This window comes from Cryptomeria japonica, chromosome 5, assembly GCF_030272615.1.
Source record: "Cryptomeria japonica chromosome 5, Sugi_1.0, whole genome shotgun sequence".
Classification (NCBI taxonomy): Eukaryota; Viridiplantae; Streptophyta; class Pinopsida; order Cupressales; family Cupressaceae; genus Cryptomeria; species Cryptomeria japonica.
The window spans coordinates 346,227,067-346,251,505 of record NC_081409.1 but is presented as its reverse complement, the minus strand read 5'-3'; positions in this window follow the sequence as shown (position 1 = coordinate 346,251,505).

The window sequence follows — 24,439 nt, the reverse complement described above, 5'->3', positions numbered from 1 at the left end:
TAATTCCTACACTACCTACCCCTTTCATTATTTTATTATTTCTTTTACCTACCCTCTAATCATAGCCGACCTCCTTTCACACCTCTCAATCTTATCCCTCCATTTCTTATAGTGTCTTCTATATAAGGAGATGCTTCCTTCATTATCAAACCCTAATAACCCTAATCGATAATTTGGAAGACTTGACTGCACTACGATCCTACTTGCAACCACATTCCGTTCTTTGTTGAGCTCTTGTGCACATAAAATCTGAGAGCAAAAATATATCAAGCAAGATCAATGGAGATAGGAAGAATAGAGATCAAAACCCTATTGGACATGTGATGGTATAATCTTTGTGATTTCATTTGATTTGCATTGTCTTAAGTAATCTTCATATGTTATGGTGGATCTTTGTTGATTGTTAGGCTAGGGTTTGGTGGTTGAATTCATTTAGCCTTTCAATTTTGTTATTGTTGTTATCCATTTTCACCATATATAGTTATTATCAGCCAAGAAATCCTCACTGGCTTGCTTGATCTTAGGATCCCACTCCTGGCCTTTGAACTCATTAGTAGTAATGTTCATGTCAGCAGTAAGGGGCTCTTCTAGCATTCCCTCTTCCACTTCATCATATGTTTAGGCTATCTCTCCAAGACTACCTAATTGTAACAGTTGCTCAGCTGCTACCTGTTCATCTCCTATATGAATAGGGGATTGAGATGGGGAATACAAGGGTTCATTAGATTGTACTTCCTTTCCCACTCTTTGTTTCTTTGGGCTATCCTGAATGTCAATGACATCCTCTATCTTCATCTTCCCTTTTGAGGTAGAAGGCTCCCCTATTGTTGGCATCAACACACTGTAGTTGGACTTCTTATGTAACATGTAATCACCGGGTTGGATTGCTCTGGTAGATGTAGACCTATTTAGAACTAGTCTTCCTTTCTATGGGTTGTTCTTAATTACAACCTCCCTCTTTTCTTTCAATGTATGCACCACATCCTCTAAACAAAGAATTAAGAATTTTACCTTCTCTTCAAAGGGGTAAAAGCTAGACAAAGGGTCATAGCTAGTGTGAAATTGGTGCACAAAGTCTAAAGCCTTCTTGTAGGCCACCCACTTTTCTTTTCTCAGCTCTTGCTCATCTAAATCAAACTCATTCCTAATGAGGTCTTTAGGAAACTGGAATTGGTGGGGTCTACCTCTGCATATTTCTCTCTTTCTGAACATGTCGTTGAAGAAATCTTCAGGGTCAGCACACCAGGATACTCTAGTTGATAAATGGTATGGCTGAAGGAAATATTCAAAATACTTCCAACCTCCTTTAATTATTACAAATTGACGTGCTATGGTAACTGTAGGGAAAATGGTCCCTTTACCTCTACCTGTTAGCTCTGCCTCTTGAACGCTACCAATCTACCTGAGGATTTATGCAATTCAAACTTTAAGAGGGACCTAATAGGGCAACAAAAATGGAGTGCCTTTGAAACCATATACTCTAAAAACTGTGGAGACAGGGTATAAGTAGATATCACCCCAATTGTGGACAATTTTAATATTCTCAGCAAACTCTTTTGGCCTAATGAATTCCAAAATAACCTTAGGGACTCTTGGATTCTCTGAACAGATAAGAGTCCTAATCTTAGATGCAAAACGCTTATCAAACTTTAAGTAGCTAGCATCTTCTCTATCCCATGACAACACTGTACTCCATAACTACACTGGCATCTTCTCTCCATCTTTCTCTTTCACAATATCCATTCCACTTGCAAAATAGTCACCACCCTTGAATAAAAATAAATGCATGAGGAGGGAGTACCATCCAAATGGCCTATCCACTTTCCCATTCTTTATTCCTATCAAGCCTTCATGGATGGCATCAGTGATATAGGAAGCATAATCAAAGGTCACTACCAAAGAAGGATTCAAAATTTGAGCAATCATTAACATGTAATGAGTTGGCATATTTGCCTCAGCATCTTCTCCTAAAATTTGGCAAAGTGACTAGTATAATCCTTTGGCCCTAAGGGTGAACAGATTTAAAGAGAAAGGCTCCTCAGTGTTGGGTCCTACAACTATTAATCCACCTATCTTCACAAAGAATTCTTTAAGAGGCCCATTTCTAAGGTGGTTCCTCTACACACTATAAACCTAAGCTAGTGATTTAAAATTAATAGGCTCTAAAAAATTGGTAAATTCACTAAGCCCAAAAGCATTTCTGAACTCCTCATTATTTATTTCAGTGAGGGTTTTTCCACTTATATCCCTATCACACCTTGTGATTAGGTCATAGTTGTGTGCAATCTAAGTTAGGATATCCACATCCTTGAATACTCCAGGGACCACCAATTTGCCTACGTCCAACTCCCATATACTATTCATTGGGGCTGGGGAGTTTCTCATACCAAATCCAACCTTAAATAATCCCAACCCAAACAACCCAATTTGAGGGTCTCTTAGCCAATTGCCCTTGTCATACAATCCTTCTCCAATTTTTAGGTGAGGAGCTCTTGGCACTAATTCCTTTACCTTTGCTACCACATTAGATGACATTGTCAACTGTTTTAGGAAATCATCACAGATAGCCCTCTCTTGGTAATTAACCTTTCCCGAGAATTCTCTTTTAGGTGCCATTTTAAAAAACTATGCAAGCAATTTAATTTGTAGCCCCAACCATTTTGTAACAAATCAAAACCCCAATTAAAACACATTGTCAAGTAATTGCCAAGCAAGAGTACAAGAGAACCTATTTTTGGCTTGAAGAAATCCGCTCTGCAACTAAAAAAATTTGTTCTGCAACTTCAAAATGATGCCTTCATTCAATTGATGCAAGATCATATATGGTAGTCGGGCTCTTAACTTCGACATTGATACTGCATGCTTCGACCATCCTTTCAGAATTAAATTCATAGAAGAATTCAAAAATTTCGCTCCAATGGGTCATAACATGCCTATATATTTTCTTTTCTCTCTTTCGCCATTTTGTAGAGCATAACATCCTAGCAATTTCACCTAACGAAATCATGCCAGCCATCCGATCATATGAGACTTGATCAGTCTTTACACTGTTTTAACCTCTTTGCCTATGCAACTGGGCCCTACATCATTTTCACCATTTCACAAGCTTTATCCCCTGAGCATTTTCCTTTCATGAAGCTATGCCAAGTGTTAGATGGAACTCTAACCACTTGGCCTTTAACTCCTACCGAGACCATCAACTTTTTCACTAACTGTGCCTCATCTTGACGGCTAATGGTTTTTTGCTATTTCATAGTGGTTAATCCACTTCCATCTTCGGGCCACAAAACAATGAGAAGCGTTGGATCAATCTTGAGATGAACATCTTTTAAGTGAGACCTTTATCGAGACATTGCTTACCCCACTTATTCACCGGTTAACAAATGCCACGTGGCACTCAGCCATTAGCCCAGGAAAACTCTTTGGGTTTAGTTCAGGGTCAACCACATGTCTTACTTCCTACATAACCACCGGTTACACCTTGGCGGGCCCTTAATCACCTTTTGAAACTACGTGTCAATCGACACATCACCATCAAGCTTTACAAGAAGTAGCAGCTGTCATTCCATGTCATGCTAGAAAGAACCTCTCTTTCTCTTTTGCCATTTCGTGGGCCTTAATCCTTGGTTGATTTGTAGCCACAAACAAATGAGAACCTTGGATCAAAACAGAGTTGATCAACTTTTACCTTTATGCCTTATTTGTTCTTCGGGCCCACTAGCTCTTTCGCCATTTCGTAGACCTTAAAACACTAGCATCTTACCTTCACGAATTCACGCGAACCATTAGATCATATCAAAATTGCTTGATGCTTAACAACCTACTTGAAACCGGCAGACGCGGGTCTTCTGACTCAGCTTTACCCACCTGGAACTTGGTCATTCTTGAACTGACATGACACCTTCTTATTCGCTGAAAGAAATCAGTGAGATCCACTTCATCCTTGCCACTTGTATCTGCTAGGTCACTTCTTATCCCATAGTATGACTCATCTTCTTGGACCCACCCATTAGTCCTTAAATCCAATTTGTTGACCACTTTGACTTTCGGCCACATGTCATTGTCTTACTTGCCATCTCAACCAGCTAGACTGCTTGCTTGGAATGCCATGTCATTTCACAGTTTCGCGAAAGGTATCTTTCAAGCATCTTTCTCCTATGAAACTGCACTATCCGTTAGATCTTGAGGACCCATGCATCTGTTATGCCTCTTATGAACCTCTTTTTCCTGCGCCCAAAAACCCTTTTCTATTTCGTAGAGCATAACATGTGAGCATCTCTTAGCCGTCGAACAACACGGGCCGTCGATTTCTTTTAAACTTGATCACCTTTTAACCATGGAAAATTTTTCATCGCTGGGTACCACCAAACCTTTTCGCCAAATTTACTCGCTCATTTCGGCTATGAATCAATGCCAGCCATTAGATTCAAAGCAAGATGGAGCCTCGTTAAACTAGATCCAATGCACATAGTCGAACATGCTTTTTTCCTTTTGCTATTTCACAGAGCATAACACACCTGCAACTTTGCCTAACAAAATAGTGAAAGTCATAGATTCATCTGAAAGTTGCGCGACACTTACTAGACCCGACAACATTAGAAGGAAAAGGCATAAGGCATAGATTTTTACAATTATTTAACGACTACCTACGTAAATAACAAGGGGGACATTTCACACGACCCCAAGACCCATTACTTAAGTGAATAAAGTAACGTAGGAATAGAAGCCAAAGGGTTTTGATAAGACATTTGAGCGATTAAAAACTAAAAACCCTTAACCCTTAAAGACCTAAAACAGATTTGAAGCAATTAATAGCATACCTGACTCAAAATTTCAAAACTTTAGCCAATCATGTGAAAAGACAACCCATTTCTTAAATAGTGATAATAGCGGCTCTAACTGGGGATGGTTGATCACAAGGTCAACACAAGAAACTCAAGAAACTCTAGAGAAACAAACCAAAACACAAACCCAAACAAAAACCAATAGGAAGCAAACAAAATATATACAAACAAAGGACCTATTGTGCATGGACTTCAAGAGAAATAATGTTTCAGGAATTGTCCATGCACTGGAAATTCCTGTACTTCATCATTCATATTTTTATAAAATAAGAATTCTTTCCATTTAGATCATTGACCACAAAAGGGCCAATCCATAATTATTCAAATTTCTTATGCTTTCCTTTGTCCTGTCCTCTTGCATTCCACTAAAGAACAATAACATCAATTTGAAACTTCCTTAATGATGTCCTTTTATCAAAAAGGTACTTGGACTGTAGTTGGATCTTCAGATTTCTCTTATGAGCTAGAGTTTTGATCTCTTCCACTTCCACTATCTGAATCATTTGGTTTTCCATAGGTTCAGAGAGCTCCATGTCTTCAACTTGCAAGAATTTATAAACTGGAAGAAGATTGTTTACCGATAGTCTAGCTTGTGTACCATAAACCAGTTCAAAAGGTGACATTCCAATGGACTTCTTGACTATTACTCTGTCAGCCCACAAGGCTAATTTTAACTTTTGATCCCAAGACCTCTTGTTCTCTACTAGGATTTTCTTGATGATATTCAAGAGGCTTTTATTACTAGATTCAGCTTGTCCATTTCCCTGAGGATGATAGGGTGAAGAGTAAGACATGATTATTCCATGACTGGTACAAAATCCAACAAACTCTTCTGACCTGAAACTCATGGCATTGTCCATTACTAATTTTGCAGGTATTCCAAATCTAGTTATAACATTATCCATCAGGAAGTCAATGACAACTTTACTTGTAGCTCTTCTTGTGGGAATAGCTTCAATCCATTTAGTAAAATAATCAGTGGCTACTATGATCCATCTATGACATCTTCCTGATCTCTCAACAATCTCTCCAATAAAATCAATGCCCCATTGGACAAAAGGGGCTTCCACTGTGACTAGATTTAGGGGTAAAGCTCCTTCATACTTCAATTTGGATGAAATTTTTTGAAATGGGTCACATTTCCTGACATGTTCATGAGCATCCTTGAATAAGGTAGGCCAATAGTACCCAACCCAGATTATATTACCAGCTGTTGTCTTAGCAGAGTAATGGCCTCCACATACTCCATCATGCATTTCAATCAACACCTTTTTAGCCTAGAATTCATCCAAACACATTAGCAGTTCTCCATCTCTTTTTCTCCAAAATAGATCACCTTGAATGAGAACATATTTTTGTGACTTGAGTTTTAGAGTTCTTCTCTGATTATGTGTCATTCCTTCTGAAAATGTAGCATCTCTTAAAAATTGGACTATCTCTGAATACCAAGGTTGCCTTTCAATACTAGTGACTGAAGTACTTTTGATTTCAACATTATTTATCTCAACATTCAGAAGATTAGCTTCAGTCATGAGCTTGGCCAGACCTAAGCCTCTCACCAATTTGGTGATCTTTATTTCCAAGTCAAATTCTTGGATTCTATTGATCCATTTGCACCTTTTTCCTATAACCTCAGATTAGGACAAAATATCCTTAACTGCAGCATGTGGGACATAAGAAGTTATTTTTGCATTTACAAGGTATGGCCTGAAAGCCTTAACAACTTTAACTAAATCATAAGCTTGTTTCTCCATGGTTTCCTACTTCAATTCTGCTGCTTGCAAAGACTTACTATAGAAGGCTATGGGATGTTCATATCCCTCATCATCTTTTTGTAATAACACTGCAGCTACTGTATGGTATGAAGCAAAAGAGAATAGAGAAAAGGGTTTACTGTAATCAGGAGATTTCAGCACTAGTGCTTCCTGAATGGCCCTTTTAATTTTAGCAAAATCCTTTGAGGCTTCTTGATCCCAATAAAACTTGGTACCCTTCTTGAGCAACTTGACAATGGGTTTCACTATCTCAGCAAAGTTTGCAACGAATCTTCTAGCAAAATTTACTTTGCCTAAAAAGGATTGAATACCTTTAACACTCTCCAGTTCAGGCACTTTGTTTATTGCTTCAATTCTTTTAGGGTCTATTCTTACCCCTTCCTTGGAAACAATATGCCCCAATAATTTTCCTTCGGTGACCCCAAAATGACACTTCTTGGGATTTAATGACACACCAAATTCCAAAGCCTTATTGAACACCTTTTCCAAATGTCCACAGTGGTCATTGGCCCTTTTAGAGAAGCAAGTTAGATCATCTTGATAAACCACCATGATGACATTGATGAATTCTTTGAAGGCTACATCCATAGCTCTCTGAAATGTAGCTCCAGCATTTTTTTATCCAAATGGCATTCTTACATAGACATATGTTCCCCATGGAGTAGTGAAAGCAGTTTTGAACTGTTCAGATTCTCTCACTAACACTTGATTGTATCCTAAAAAACCATCCATCATTGACAAAAGATCACAACCTGTTACTCTCTGCAACATAGCTTCCATATTGGGGGAAGAGTAATTGTCTTTTAAAGAAGAAACATTCAAATTTCTAAAATCCACACACAATCTAATGTCCCCATTTTTCTTTCTTACCGAGACCAAGTTGGAGACCCATGAAGAATGTCTTATAGGTTTGATAATCCCCCCTTCTCTTAACTTAGTCAATTCTTGATGCATCTTAGTTTCTAATAGGGGGTTAATAGGTCTCTACTTCTATCTGAAAGGCTTAGCATCTGGAAGTAAAGGAACTTCATGCTGAAAAAGGTCTTGTCTATACGCATTTAGGTCTTCATAAGACCAAGAAAAAACATGTTTATATCTTTTCAATAAATTAATAAGATTAGTTCTGACATGAGGGGGTAATTTCTTCCCAATGTATACTAACTTAGGGGATGATTTAGTCCCTAGGTTTACCTCCTCCAATTCTTCTAACTTGGTGGTAGACTGCTGATGTAAGTGAATGTCATTGTAACTGAACATGCTCTCTAGCTCTACCAACCCTTTAGGTATCTCATTTGTTTCCAACTGGAACAAGTCGTTTCCAAACACTATTTCCTTATTGTCAACCACCTCCACCAATGCATTGCAATCAATCTTTTGTCCATCATAATCATCAACACATTGAATTAACCTAAGAATATCTTCATCATAAGCAAAAACTTGCCAATTATACACATTATCAAGGATGGCAGGCCTAGATTTTATTTCCATAGTGGAGATGCCGGTTAGTGTTTCATCATCATTTTTCAATGCAAAATTAGCTAGAAAGTCTGCCATAATATTCTTTGATCACTCTATCCAATTAATATAAAATGCACTAAAATGCTCAATGACATCCCAAACTGCATGTTTATATCTCTTTAATCTATCATTTTTTGATGCATATTTGGATCTTACCTAATAGACAACCAATTCTAAATCCCCTAAAACTTTCAACAGCTGGATTCCATGCCTTTTTGCAACCTCAAGCCCCAATAACAGGGCTTCATACTCTACAGTATTATTTGTGCACTAGAAAGCCAATAAGAAAGAATACTTAAAAGTTATACCTGATGGGGATACAAAAAGAACCCCTACTCCAGATCCTTCTTTGGAGCAAGCTCCATCAAAATACATCCGCCATAAACCATGTTGTTGTGACTCTAATTCAACCACAATGGGATCGGTATTCTTCAACTGAGGTGAAATTGGTTGTAGTCTGAAATTATCAAGATCCACATCAATCATACAATTGAGCATACTAGGATCTACATTTTCAATTACTCTAGGAGCACGTGGTTCTCTGTACAGCTTGACCTGATTCTGATTGATTGGGATGGTAGCATAAGATAAATCCAATTGGACATTTCCTCCTACTGCTGCTGCCCACTACCTGGACAACAACATACCATAATGGGGTTTAGTGTTAGTAATAATAATGTCCATTTTGTAAGTTGCCTCAGGGAATGCTACTATTTTTACTTCAACATCTCTCATTGTACCTATCACAGGTACTTCCCTGTTATCCATAGCATATAATTTTCCATATACAGTAGTTACTGATAGTCCTAGTTCTTTCATAACACCATAGGGCATTACATTAGCTGTTGCTCCTGAGTCTATCATACAGTTTTTTATCAACCGGTTCACTAACAAAGTAACATAAAAAGGAACTACCTGTGAAGGCTCTTGAGTAATAGTGGTTCCAACATAAACCTCTGGGGTTTGGAGTTCCTAATCCTTTCCATTTTTAACTGAACCAACAGGTAGGACTGTGTCACTGTCAGATATATTAGAAAACAAAGACAAGGTTGCATCCCTATGTTCTTTTATTTTAAGTAATTCTATTAATGGGACAACAACTTTCATTTGTGTAAGAGCTTGAGCCATGTCAAATATGGAATTACTGCTTAATTCAGTATTAGCTCTAACTCTTTCTGCTTTAGGCTGATTTGCCCTTTTTGCTATGGCAACTTCTTGTATATCATTGGTACTTTTATCATTTGTACTCTTTGGTACATCTTTAATCTGTTCTTTCTTTTCTTGACCAATTTTAGGGAAAGTAGTACCACTAGTTGTTGCCCCCTTTTGAGTAACCTCTTTTATAAACATGGAACCAAGTTCACCCTGATCAGTGTCCTTCTTGGTGCTACTCAAGTTGTAATTGTGTTTTGCTTTAGCAATAGCAGCTTTGGTGAGATTTTTAACTTCTTCCTCACTAGGCCTTCTAAGATGAACTTCTTCATCTTCAATTGTTATCACATTCAAGGTAGGATGCCAATCCAGTGTTAGTTGTCCTTGACCAAACCTTTCATTATCCAACACGTCACTACATTCACTTTGTACAGATTCCTCATCACTTTCTATAATGGTTTCAAACATGTTAATGTCAGGCTTAGCTTCTTGTCTCATGGACTCTTCAAGGGCTTGAGCTACTGTACACTGATGAGGAGAATGTGGTCCATCACAAGCAATACACCAAGGAGTGTTTTCTATATTATGGACATTTTTTCCTTTTAAGTGATCTGGGATATTCTGACTCTGAGTATTTTTAGGCTTCTCATTTTGGGGTTTGTCATCTTTCCACTTGGTATTATAGGGCATGTCATGCAGTCTAGGGGGTCTATCTTGCCAATTATAATGAGGCTTATCATTTTTATTTACCTTGGCAATTAGATCCTTCATAGCAATAACCAAATTTTCTATCTTGTCTTCATCCTTAGCAACTTTGTTAGGTTGTTGTTTTGTTTCCTGCCATAACCTACCATCTATTCTCCTTCCTAACTTCCTAGATGCTTTTCTATTGCTTTCCACATTAATGCCAATTCTAAATGCATCCCTCAGGTTATGTGGATTTTTATCCCTTAAGATATAGGCCATTTTAGAATCAAATGCATTATAATAGGTATTCAGACACATGTTATCATCTAACCTCATCACCTGATACAATCTATGCACGGCCTTTTGAAATCTAGCATTGAAATCGGTGACCATTTCATTATCAGATTTTCTAATGTTATTAAATTCATTGAGCATGAAGCTCACATTTGTTTTGTCACCGTATTGTTCTTGAAAACAATTCTTAAAGTCCTCCCAAGACCCAATGCTATTAACTGGAAGACCTCTATACCAATCTCTTGCATCATCAACTAGGGACTGAACAAACAATTTCATTATAACATCTTCATCCACTATCTCATATTCATTTATTAAGTCACCAAAAGATTTTAAATGTTCCTCAGCACTAATTACATTATTTCTAGCAAACTTATGGAGTTTGTCCCTTAACTCAGTAGGAACATGGTTGGGATATCCTAGGATCCCATCAAAAAACAATTGTCTATATTGCTCCAAATTGATAGGTCTCCTTTGAAAAGGGTTAGCAACATTATTATTTCCCATGTTCATTCTGACTTTTGGAATTGAGGTTTGAGATATTTGGTTATTCTGATTGTTCACAGGGATTTGACTAACTATTGTTGTATTAGCAGGCACAGTAGGCTGAATTTTAACCGAGGGGAGGGAAATTTGCTAAGGATCAAGCTTACTAAGATCTTCTGATGGAAAAATGATAGGGGGAGCTTTTAGATAACTAATTTTTCTTTTAACTTCCTGATTAGCTGCTTCCAACTCATCTTTCTCTAACTCCATTTGTAGATCCTCCTTTTCATTCCTCATTCTTTCCATCTCTCTCTCATGTGTTGATAGCCTATGAGAAATTTCCTTTGTATTTCTAGATCCAGTTCCATCATCCACCCATTTCTACTTCCCTTTTATCAACATTATTCCTAGGAGGTTGTGAATCACTAAGCACTTCCCTATTTGGTTGGACTACTGACCTATATGTTGCCTTGGCCTTAGGGATTATAATTTCTCTGATCATAGGGCCTTCCTCATCACTCTTTTCCTTTTCCTTAGCCAACACTTCAAGATCAGCTATCTATCTAAGAAGCCTATCTCTCTCCATTAGTTTTTCTTTGACTTCCTTTTCCTTATTTGCTTCCTTTTGGGCTCTTAAGGAGATTAAGTGGTGAACCCTCCTATTTAAATCTTCTATTTCTTGTGACACTTTATCTTCATTAGGGAAATTCTCCTCAGAGTCAGATATATTAACTTGATCTATATCAATCAAGCTGATATTTCCATCAATTGTTCTAGGCACAGAATGTCTGATTGCATTTGAACTAGTCCTATCTCTAGCAGACACACTAACATGAGATATATCTTGATTTAAAGCATTAGCATTATCTATATTTCCAAACAATCCAGAATGGAAACCTAATATATCATGTTAAAATTCTCAGGAAGAAGAATTAGACTTTGCATAAACAGGTCGATCAGGTATCTTACTGGTATTGTTATTTTTTTGCACCCAAGTAGCATTTGATGGTTCATGAAGCACTGATCTCTTCTGACCTCTTCGTGACTATTCAGGCAAACCTTCTTGTAAAGTTTCACAAGGATGCTTCTTCATGAATGATCCAGTGTTTTTTCCTCCTTGCATTATGCTTGTCTTCCTTTTAAAATTTTATGTATTTTACAAGGATTGGTTCCAAGATAACAGAGTCACCACCCACAAGACTATGGGAAATATGAAAACAAGATTTGAATAAAACGTTGCAAATCTTTAGACCAAAATCATATATCAAAAGAAAATAGAGGGAACTAGCTCCCCTGTTGTTGGCATCAACACACTATAGTTGGACTTCTTATGTAACATGTAATCACCAAGAGGGATTTCTCTGGCAAATGTAGACCTATTTAGAAATATTCTTGCTTTCTAAGGGTTGTTCTTAATTACCACCTCCCTCTTTTCTTTCAATGTCTGCATCACATCCTCAAAACAAAGAATTAAGAATTTTACCTTCTCTTCAAAGGGGTGAAAGCTAGACAAAGGGTCATAGCTAGTGCCAAATTGGTGCACAAAGTCTAAAGCCTTCCTACAGGCCAACCACTTTTCTTTCCTTAGCTCTTGCTCATCTAAATCAAACTCATTCCTAATGAGGTCTTCAAGAAATGAATTGGTGGGGTCTACCTCTGCATATTGCCCTCTTTTTAAACATGTCATTGAATAAATCTTCAGGGTGAGCACACCAAAATACTTTGGTTGATAAATGGTACGGTTGAAGGAAATCTTCAAAATACTTCCAACCTCCTTTAGTTATTACAAATTGATGTGCTATGGTAACTGTAGGGAAAATGGTCCCTTTACCTCTGCCTGTTAGCTCTACCTCTTGCACACTACCAATCTGCCTGAGGATTTCTGCAATTCCCACTTTAAGAGGGACCTAATAGGGCAATAAAAATGGAGTGCCTTTGAAACCATATACTCTGAAAACTGTGGAGATAGGGTATAAGTAGATATCACCCCAATTGTGGACAATTTTAATATTCTTAGCAAACTATTTTGGCCTAATGAATTCCAAAAGAACCTTAGGGACTCTTGGATTCTCTGAACAGATAAGAGTCCTAATCTTAGATGCAAAACACTTATCAAAATTTAAGTAGCTAGCATGTTCTCTGTCCCATGATAGTACTATACTCTATAACTACACTAGCATCTTCTCTCCATCTTTCTCTTTCACAATATCCATTCCACTTGCAAAATAGTCACCACCTTTGAATAAAAATAAATGCATGAGGAGGGAGTACCATCTCCTATCCACTTTCCCATTCTTTATTCCTATCAAGCCTTCATGGATGGCATCAGTGATATAGGAAGCATAATCAAAGGTCACTGCCAAAGAAGGATTCAAAATTTGAGCAATCATTAACATGTAATGAGCTGGCATATTTGCCTCAGCATCTTCTCCTAAAATTTGGCAGAGTGACCAATATTATCCTTTGGTTCTAAGGGTGAACAGATTTAAAGAGAAAGACTCCTCAGTGTTGGGTCCTACAACTGTTAATCCGCCTATCTTTTCAAAAAATTCTTTAAGAGGCCCATTTCTAAGGTGGTTCCTTTGCACACTGTAAACCTGAGCTCATGATTTAAAATTAATAGGCTCTAAAAAACTAGTAAATTCACTAAGCCCAAAAGCATTTCTGAACTCCTCATTATTTATTTCAATGAGGGTTTTCCCACTTATATCCCTAACACACCTTGTGATTGGGTCATAGTTATGTGCAATCTGAGTTAGGAGATCCACATCCATGAATACCCCAACGACCACCAATTTGCCTATGTCCAATGCTCAGATACTGTTCATTGGGGTTGGGGAGTTTCTCATACCAAATCCAACCTTAAATAACCCCAACCCAGACAACCCAATTTGAGGGTCTCTTAGCCAATTTCCCTTGTCATATAATCCTCTCCTATTTTTTAGGCGAGGAGCTCTTGGCACTAATTCCTTTACCTTTGCTGCCACATTAGTTGACATTGTCAACTATTCTAGGAAATCATCACAGATAGCCATCTCCTGGTAATTAACCTTTCTTGAGAATTCTCTTTTAGGTGCCATCTTAAAAAACTATGCAATCAATTTAATTACTAGCCAACACCATTTTGTAATAAATCAAAACCCCAATTAAAACACACTGTCAAGTAATTACCAAGCAAGAGTACAAGAGAACCTGTTTTTGGCTTGAAGAAATCCGCTTTGCAACTAAAGAAATTTGTTCTGCAACTGAAGAAATTTGCTCTGCAACTGCTTCTCTACAACAATTTTTCAAAATGATGTCTTCATTCAATTGATGCGAGATCATATACGATAGTCAGGCTGTTAGCTGTGACATTGATACCGCATGCTTCAGCCATCCTTTCAGAATTGAATTCATAGAAGAATTCAAAAATTTCGCTCCAATGGGTCATAACATGCCTGTATATTTTCTTTTCTCTCTTTCACCATTTTGCAGAGCATAACATCCTAGCAATTTTGCCTAATGAAATCGTACCAGCCATCCGATCAGATGAGACTTGATCGGTCTTTACACTGTTTTAAACTCTTTGCCTTTGCATCTGGGCCCTACCTCCTTTTTTCCATTTCGCAAGCTTTATCCCCCGAGCATTTTCCTTTCGTGAAGCTACGCCAAGCGTTAGATGGAACTCTAACCACCCGACCTTTAACTCCTACTGGGACCGTCAACTTTTTCACTAACCATGCCTCATCTTGATGGCTAACAGTTTTTTGCTATTTCGCAGGGGTTAATCCACTTTCATCTTTGGGCCACGAAACAATGAGAAGTGTTGGATCAATCTTGAGATGAACATCTTTTAAGTGAGACCTTTATCTAGACATTTCTTACCCCACTTATTCACTGATTAACAAATGCCACGAGGCACTTGACCATTAGCCCTAGAAAACTCTTCGGGTTTAGTTCAAAATCAACCACGTGTCTTACTTTCTGCATAACCACTGATTACACCTTCATAGGCCCTTAATCACCTTTTGAAACTACATGTCAATCGACACATCACCATCAAGCTTTACAAGATGTAGCAGCTATCATTCCAAGTCATGCTGGAAAGAACCTCTCTTTCTCTTTCACCATTTTGCAGGCCTTAATCCTCAATTGATTTGTAGCCATGATGCAGTGAGAACCCTTGGATCAAACAGAGTTGATCATCTTTTACCTTTATACCTTATCTATTATTTGGGCCCACTAGCTCTTTCGCCATTTTGTAGACCTTAAAACACTAGCATCTTACCTTTCATGAATTCACACGAATCGTTAGATCGTATCAAAATTGCTTAATGCTTAACAACCTACTTGAAGCTGGCAGACTTGGGTCTTCTGACTCAACTTTACCCACCTGGAACTTGGTCATTTCTGAACTGACGTGTCACCTTCTTATTCGCTGGAAGAAATCAGCGGGATCCACTTCATCCTTGCCACTTGTATCTGTCAGGTCACTTCTTATCCCATAGTATGACTCATCTTCTTGGACCCACCCATTAGTCCTTAAATCCAATTTGTTGACCACTTTGATTTTTGGCCACATGTCATTGTCTTAATTTCCATCTCAACCAACTGGACTGCTTCCTTGGAACACCATGTCATTTCGCTGTTTCGCGAAAGGTATCTTTCAAGCATCTTTCTCTTGCAAAACTGCACTAGTCGTTAGATCTCAAGGACCTGTGCATCTGTTATGCCTCTTATGAACCTCTTTTGCTCGGGCCCAAAAACCTTTCACTATTTTGCAGAGCATAACATGTGAGCATCTCTCAACTACAAAACAATGTGGGCCATCGATTTCTTTTAAACTTGATCACCTTTTAACCATGGAAAAGTCTTCACCACTGGGTCTCGCCAAACCTTTTCTCCCTTTCGTGAAAGGTAATTTACTCACTCATTTCAGCTATGAATCAACACCTACCATTAGATTCAAAGAAAGATGGAATCTCATTAAACTAGATCCAATGCACACAGTCGAACATGCTTTTTCATTTTGCTATTTTGCAAAGCATAACACACCCACAACTTCACCTAACGAAATACCGAAAGTCGTAGATTCATCTGAAAGTTGCGCGACACTTACTGGACCTGACAACATTAGAAGGAAAAGGCATAAGGCATAGTTTTTTACAATTATTTAATGACCACCTAAGCAAATAACAAGGGGGGACATTTCACACAACCCCAAGACCCATTACTTAAGTGAATAAAGTAACATAGGAATAGAAGCCAGAGGGTTTTGATCAAACATTTGAGTGATTAAAAACTAAAAACCCTTAACCCTTAAAGACCTAAAATAGATTTGAATCAATTAATAGCATACCTGACTAAAAATTTCAAAAACTTAGCCAATCATGGGAAAAGAAAACCCATTTCTTAAATAGTGATAACACATACCTAACAATTTCATCTTCAAATTCTGGAATGTCCAGAATGTTGGTAAACCCTAAATTCTCAATGTGCTTATACTCAAGTTTAATCTTTCCAAAATCTCCCATTAGCTCATTCATGTACATGCTCTTGATGTCAGACATTCCCAAATCCTCAATTAGACAGTGAATGTAGTCTCTTACATCTTAGACATATACAACCCCTTCCAAGACATGGGAAAAATCGCCAACTGAATCATCCAAGGTAGACACATGTGGATATCACTTGAAGTCACCCTAGGATGGTCCTTGTCCTCAGAAATAGTCATATTTGAAACAAAGATAGGTATATATGATGATCGTGCTTCCATAATTGAAGATAAATACCTGTGAATTACTACTAGTGAAAAACCCTAAAGACCTCTTCCAATCGTCGGTGCAATCACTCAAGAAGATATCTGATCACACTAAATCGCCCTTAATCACTCTGAGTCACTCTTAATCACTCTGAATTGATTTGAATGCAAGGTGATAAAAAATGAAGTAGATTCAACCTTTTATCCTCCAAGAAAAAATCTCATCTTTCATGGACATCAATAACTTTTGGTGAAAGATACCAGATCTCAAACAAAACATGTATGTGCTGGATCAATATCTCCAATGTCTAGAACCTCTTCTCGGGGCATATGCAGCATCTTCATAAATTTTTGCCTACCCCTAAGGCATCTACCTCAGTTATCTAATGAGCTACATGTCAGTGCAGGAGCAACCTCCTCTGTCGAATAAGTAACTAGTGCATTACCATCTGTAGATTGATCTTCAGTCTTCCTGGCCCATCTCTGGGTATGATCTTACCGGATTTCATTAACCTTTTATTTCCCTTTCTCATTTGATCCTCCATTACCAACTAATGGATTTATGCTTCTAAAGAATTTAGCAATATGTCCAACCTCATTACATGCATAACATGTAACATTGTTCTTTTGAATTTCTTTGCTAAAACCGATATAATTTCTTAACCTGCACTGATTAGCCATATGTCTAAGTTTTTCCACATGCATAACACTTAATATTCATTCTATAGTCTTCTGATTTATGGCCATTCTTATTGCATTTAGAACATTGATCGGGAGTAGAATTAGGGTTTTGATTTGCTCTGTTTCTATATTGCCTAGCCATGTGACCAAATTTATTTCAAACAAAACATCTACCATTAACTTTTATACGCATTAAACTACCTTACTAGTGACTTATGGTTTTGATCTTCATTAGCAGTACTAGAACTCTATCCTTGCTCAAATCCAAGTCCACTAGAATCTACATTTTACCTTTATCTCTTCAATAACTCATCTAGTTGTGCTAAACTAATCTTGAATTTTTCTTTATACTCACATGCAATAGTTAGATCATCTATCAAAATTATCATCTATCTCTCAAGCTCTTGTTCATTACTCTAGGATTGTACTAAATTATTTCTCAACATATCATTCTCATGAACCAACCTACCACATTCTTCAAATTTTTCTTCAGAGATACAACAGGATTTTCTTCCTTTTTCTTTTGGTCTTCAATCTCCTTAGACATTCGCATAGTTATAGCTTGCATTTCATTTCTCATTACCATGTTCTCCTATCTCAGCATATGACATTGTTCCTTAAGTGCATCTTTCTCTTCATCATCCTGATTTTGCAAAAGTTTCTTCCTCCTAGCTTGAACAGATGATAGCCTCTCCTGTAAGACAAGAATGAATTCCTTAGCAAAATTCAATTCATCTTTTAGCTTCAAATTATTTATCCTTTCAGCATCATAATCTTCAAGTGTCATCTCAAGTTGCTTTTCCAAACCCATTGTTGGCCATTTGGAGGAATTGATTATGTGTTGCATTGATGTTTTTTAATTGATGCCAACACTATATGTTTGGATGTTTCACTGGCACCCTTCTGGTCCCAATAGGTTGAGTGATTTCTGGTTAATTTGGATCCAGGATGATTTGGTAGACTCCCATATGAATTTGTTATGGAATTGGCTTATTCATGATACTCATTCTCATATTTAGTAAGTTAGTTTTAGTCTGCTGATCAGATGCTATCTTGTTTGCTTAGAATCCTGCCTTCTAGTTCTGGCGAGGGTTCTACCGACGGAGCTTTTAATGAAGATCTTTGATGAATTGCATAAGTGTTGTTGCTGCATCTTCTGGTGGAGTTTCAGGATGTTGATGGTGATCATGTTCGAGACTTGGCAAATGGAGATTATTGCTATAGTGTGTGGACCTATACTGGGTCCTGGTTGATCTAGGTTATGGACTGGCTTTAATGTAACATGTGGATTGGACCTCTCAATCTATTTTTGGGATGTCTTATATGTTGGATATTATTTGTTTGGTCTAAATCCAACATGGTTTGTAATTATGCAATTGGTTTATTGTCTAGTGGTTGACCTAATTGTTTATGGTCGAGGGTTTGTATATATAGATGTAAGATCTCATTGTAGATGATCATGGTTATGGAAAAGGAATGTAATATCATTCAGGCAGAGGATTTGGTTGATCATTGGAGATCGTATCAAGTTTATGTAAGAGGATTTAGTCCTCCGATATTGAGCTTAACCAAAACTGTACTCAGGCATAGGAGATGCTATCTTTTGTAGTTCAACACTTCTTTGGATTGTAGTCTGGATTTCTATGTATTGAGTGAGGCTCCTTTTGTGATGAGAAATGCGCTATAGGCTATTGGCCTTCCTACAAGTGCAGGCCCCTCAATTGTAATTCACATACTTACTGTAGAAGTATTAACTGACCGTGGGTAGGCTTCCCACCATGGTTTTTTCCTTTACCAGGTTTTCCACATATAAATCTTGGTGTCATGTAGATGGTATTTATTCTATGATTATTGTTTATGCTTAATTGGTTTAGCTGCTATTCCAGTATTAATGTTTAGGGTTCCGGTATTAAAGTTTTAATTGTTAATGGTTTTGGTAATCTGTGACAACTGATTCACCCCCCTCCTCTCACTTTTCTTCCGGTTATTTGAAATGTCTAAAAATTGGTATTAGAGCTTTGGTCCTCTCTATAGAAAGCTTAATTGCTTGAGGAAGATCCTTTGGAAACTAATAGTTCAAGTTCATCCAGCTCATCTAGAGCTATCTTTTAGAGAGATATTCCTAGGATTGATGGAATAAATTATACAGTATGGAAGATTCGGATGGAGACTCATCTGAGATGTCTTGGCAAGGAGAATTGGGAGATCACATAGAATGGTGTCACACCTTATAATAAGGCATTTGGAAATCCTCCTATAGAAAACTTGGATAAGGAGCTTGAGAATGATTGTAGAGTAAGAGAAGCCCTCTTGTGTGTACTTTCTGATCAACAAATAATGGCATTAATTGACAAATCATCTGGAAAGGCTATATGGGATAAGTTGGAGACTCTTAATGAAGGTGACCCTATAGTAAAGATTGCTAAACTTGATGGTTACCGGGTGAGATATGAAAACCTCAAGATGGAAGAAGCTGAAAGGATTACTGCATTCATGGAAAGGGTAAATGAGATTGTTATGGGAATTCAATGTTGTGGTGGAACTCTGAGTGAAGATTAAATTATTTCTAAAGTTTTGAGAGCCCTACCTACAAAACTTATATTTCTCATCAATCAAACTATAATGCCTATTCGTTCTATAGATGGTCAAGTTTGCATTGAGACCAGTATAATCAGTACCATTTCAGCATTGAAATTGTACCCAATATTGATTTGATACCCGTGTTATGAATGAGTAAAGAAAACAATTGATCCTTGAAAAAAATTCTTTAAAACTGATAGCTTTATTACCTTTCCAGTTACAATTGTTGAAAGCTAGATATACTCACTTCTGGATTATGATAAATAGCAAAATTGTAATATTAATCTTGTAATGATATAAAATATTCTTGGATATAATCTTCTGTTTACAGGAAAGATACTACACTTGCCTCCATACAAACGAAACAATCAAACATAAACCCATCAGGAAGCATGAGTTTTTGCATATAAGCTCTCCCAAATATTTTACAGTTATTTTTCATCAAGATTCCGTTAGGAGCTGGCAGATCCTGCTTCCATACTTTAATTTTGTTTTCTCAAAGGACAATCCTAAAAATCCATGCATTGCAAACAAATTTTTACACCTTTGTTGGTTGTGGTGGCATCATAGAGAGTTTACATTAATAAATGAAGAACATGCCAATGCTTTTAATGCAACAATAGAAGTCTATCTCTTATTCAATATCTCTAGTGATGGTTCTTCTAGGTCCTCCTATTCAATATCTCTAGTGAAACCCCTAGACCAAGTGAGTGTTCATAGACCTTGTGTAGGGTCTTCCTAGCCTAGAATTAGGAGTTCGAAGCCTACATACATTGATTTGGCCTTGTGGCCATCAATGAGTGCTCACCCAATAGGACAAGTCTTGAGACTGACAATTTTGGAAGTGTGGCAATGTTGAGAGCCAACACTTATGTGTGAACCATGTCTTCACATATTATGATTAGTTGCCATATTGATACTTGACCCTATCCTCATGGTGTTGGCTTAGTTCATATTAGTGTGATTTGTTGAAGAAACATGATGTGAGAAGTTTGATGCAGAGGCAAGGGTAGAACTCAGTATTTCATATTAGGACAACAACCACATTGATTAGGCAAGTCAGATAAGGTCTCTCCAATGTTTAGGATACTAAATTCACATTACACACTCATGGATTACCCCAATTAGACATCAGTCAACTTAATATCTTATACAAGGATTGCATACCACAAAGCCATTAAATATGTTTTGAGATGAAAAAGAAGAGTTAGATGGTTTTTGTTCAATGATGATAATTTCTATTTTCAAGTAATTTGACTTGGTATATTATACTAAAATGTGATTTCATAACTAACATTTTCAACTTCTATATAACTAGTTCTATAGCCCAATTTTCTTGCCTGTGAAGAAAGACCATGTCATACAATATCAATGAACAACAAAATAAGGAGATAATTGCTAGATTGTGGTCTAACTTGAAAAGAAAAGGTGATGGAAAATGTTATTGTCCATGCAAAATTTGTAAGGGGTTAAAGACTAGAAGAATTATAATCAAAACAATGAAGAAACATTGTAAGCTGCATGGTCACATTGATGGTGGACATGATTATCATCCATTGGTAAGTTTTTCATTATATCATTTTAACAATTTATATACATAATAAATCACGTGATGATGATATCATGATCACGGTTTATTTATGTTTATCAATTTTATATAGGTCAACTACCCCAGAGCACATGGTATGGACCAACACAACCCTGAGAATATGGTTTTTAAAGTGGAGGAACATGGAGGTGTGAATATCAAAGCTGAAGATAATGATCCCATGGAAGATGATGATCATGAGCTAGAAAACACAATTGAAGATGATGGTACAAATACATTGATTCATTACTCATTTAGTATTCATGAAAGTGATCATGATGATGAAGATGACCTTCATTTTGTTCATGATGTCCCTCTACTTGAGAAGGTATCTGAGGCCCTTTACGAAGGCTCGCAGGAAACTCTTCTCTCCGTTGTATTGTTGTTGGTGAACTTGAAGGTTATGAATGGTTTATCCAACATAACAATGTCACGTATGTTAAGGTATGTCATATATGTCATAATAAACTATGAATCATATTGTACAATATTAACAAATTATATTTCTTTGTTGTAGATTGATAGGTGATTTTTTGTTACCACCATCAAATATTCTACCTCGCTCATACTGAGAATTATCTGGCATTATGAAAGATATTGGAATGGAGTATCAAGAAATAGATGCTTGTCCCAATGATCATATTATATATCACAAACAACATGAATTTTGAACTGAATGCCCAGAATGTCATATCAGTAGATATTGAATAGATCAAATAACAAAAAGGGTTCCTTGCAAGGTTCTTCACTATATTCCCATTATTCCACATATGCAATGATTATTCAAGTGCACTAGCTTGGCACAATTTATGGATTACCATGCACACAATAGAAGTAAAGATGACATTATTCGAATGCCTGTGGATGGTTCAACATTTATGGACATAGAGGAAAAGTGGCCACACTTTAAAGAAAAACCTCGTAATTTCAGGCTTTCATTGGCAGTAGACGGTGTCAATCCTTTTGGAGAGATGAGAGCTGTTTACTCAATGTGGCCTATTTTTGTTATCAACAATAACATTCCTCCATGGATGTCAATAAAGAGGGAGCACATAATGTTGGCAATGATTGTTCCAGGTATTTTATCATTTAAATATAGTTGTCTAAATTTAATTATAAATATTGTAGTAAAATGGTCATAATAATTATGTAATGTTTTTGTTCATTCAATTAGGTAAGTACCAAGTTAAAGATATGAATGTATATATCGAGCCTCTTATCGATGAGTTGTTGGAGTTATGGAATGGTGTCACTATGTATGATGTCTCTAGACCAATAGGACAAAGACAATTTCAATTCCATGTGATGCTTCTATGGACAATACATGATGCCTCAGGGCTAACACATTTTTATGGTATGTTATAGTGTTTAAGTTGTGCATGAACATTAAAATTCAAAAAATTATCATATTTAATCCAATTATACATTATCTTGTAGGTCTTCAAACAAAGGGAAAATTTGCATGTCCTGTTTGTGGTCCAAAGATGAAATCTTGTCATTCAAAAAGTTTAGGAAAGCAGGTGTTTGATGAGTATAGGCACTTTCTCCACAAAAATCATAAGTATCAAAATACTGAAAAGCATCTTTTCAATGGGAAAGAAGAAAATACATCAAAGCCATGAAGAATGACACCTCACCTGTGGAAGTTGGAATATAATAGAGTTAATCATCAAGGTAATGCCATTCCATCTATTGGTTTGTCATAAAACATCTTTTCAATTTTGTTTTGTTTACTGATGATGTGATTGTTGATCATGAAGGTCGTGAAGGCATAAATGACCACCTTCCTAAGGGACTAAAAAGTTATTCCTAATAATTTAGTAGGTTGCCCTACTATGAGCAGTTAGAAATTGTTCATTTGTTTGATAGTATGCATATTGGAAAGAATATAATAGAGATAGTATGGAAAATATTGGATGGAAGGCATGACAAAGAAAAAAATGTCAAAATATGTAGTGACATTCAGGATTCCAATCATGCAATGATAAATGGCACTCAATCGAATAGCCATGGAGACCACATTAATATAAGTGAGCATCCTTGGTTATTAATAGACCAGCAAAGCAATGCTATAAAAGAAGTCATACGAAAAATTTGATTTCCCATAGGATTTGCTATGAACATAAACAATCTTATATCAAAGAAAAGTGAATTTGCGCCAGGGATGAAAATGCATGTTTGGCATACCTTCATTAAGGTAATTCATGTTCTTGTTTTTTTAGTATGTATTTAAGTATTGCACATACATGTACTTTTCATTGTATTATGTTACAAAAAAATGAAAAGATAATTTTATAATTGTTGCAGTATGTTCTACCTATAGCTCTCCCAGATGAATTCGACAATAATGTCAAGCAAGTCATATATGATCTTGGAAAATACATGAGGTAAGTAGTGATATTTGTTCAGTTCGTTGTATAGTTATTATATTTGCGATTTGTTTTACTTGTTACTTTAATATATTTTTTTGTGTCTTGAATATCTTGTAGGTGGTTGTCATGTAAGGAAATCCATAAAGATGGTATAAAATATTGGAAGAGAAACATTCCTCATTTAATGTGTGAAATGCAAAAGTGTCTACCTCCATCTTTTTTCAATGCACAAGAACACTACCTCATACACCAAGTTGATGAGATTGAATTGTGTGGAGTAGTACACACTAGGTCAATGTGGATGGTTGAGAGGCACTTGAAATTTTTTAAGGCCTTGGTTCGACAAAGAGCACATCTTGAGGGTTCTATGGTGGAGGGATATATGGTATACTAGACTATGGTGTACATTTCTGAATATCTTCCTAAGTTTGCAGCAAAGATCCACGTGGATCGCATTTGGGATCCCAACACCATTAACAAATTTGAAGGGGAGTGCTTCACAAGGAAAGGTAGATTGAGGAAAGTGAGAGGTAATTATAAGATGTTATTGTAGTTAATTAATTCTTAATCTTAAAAATAAATCGATTGTAAGATGTCTATTTATTTTTTGTACAGTTGGTCAAGAGTGGGATGCACTACATTTGTATATTGCAAACAATCTTGATTGGATGACGGTATGGATTGAACATTGTCAACATTCTAGACGCACGTTAACATGGGAA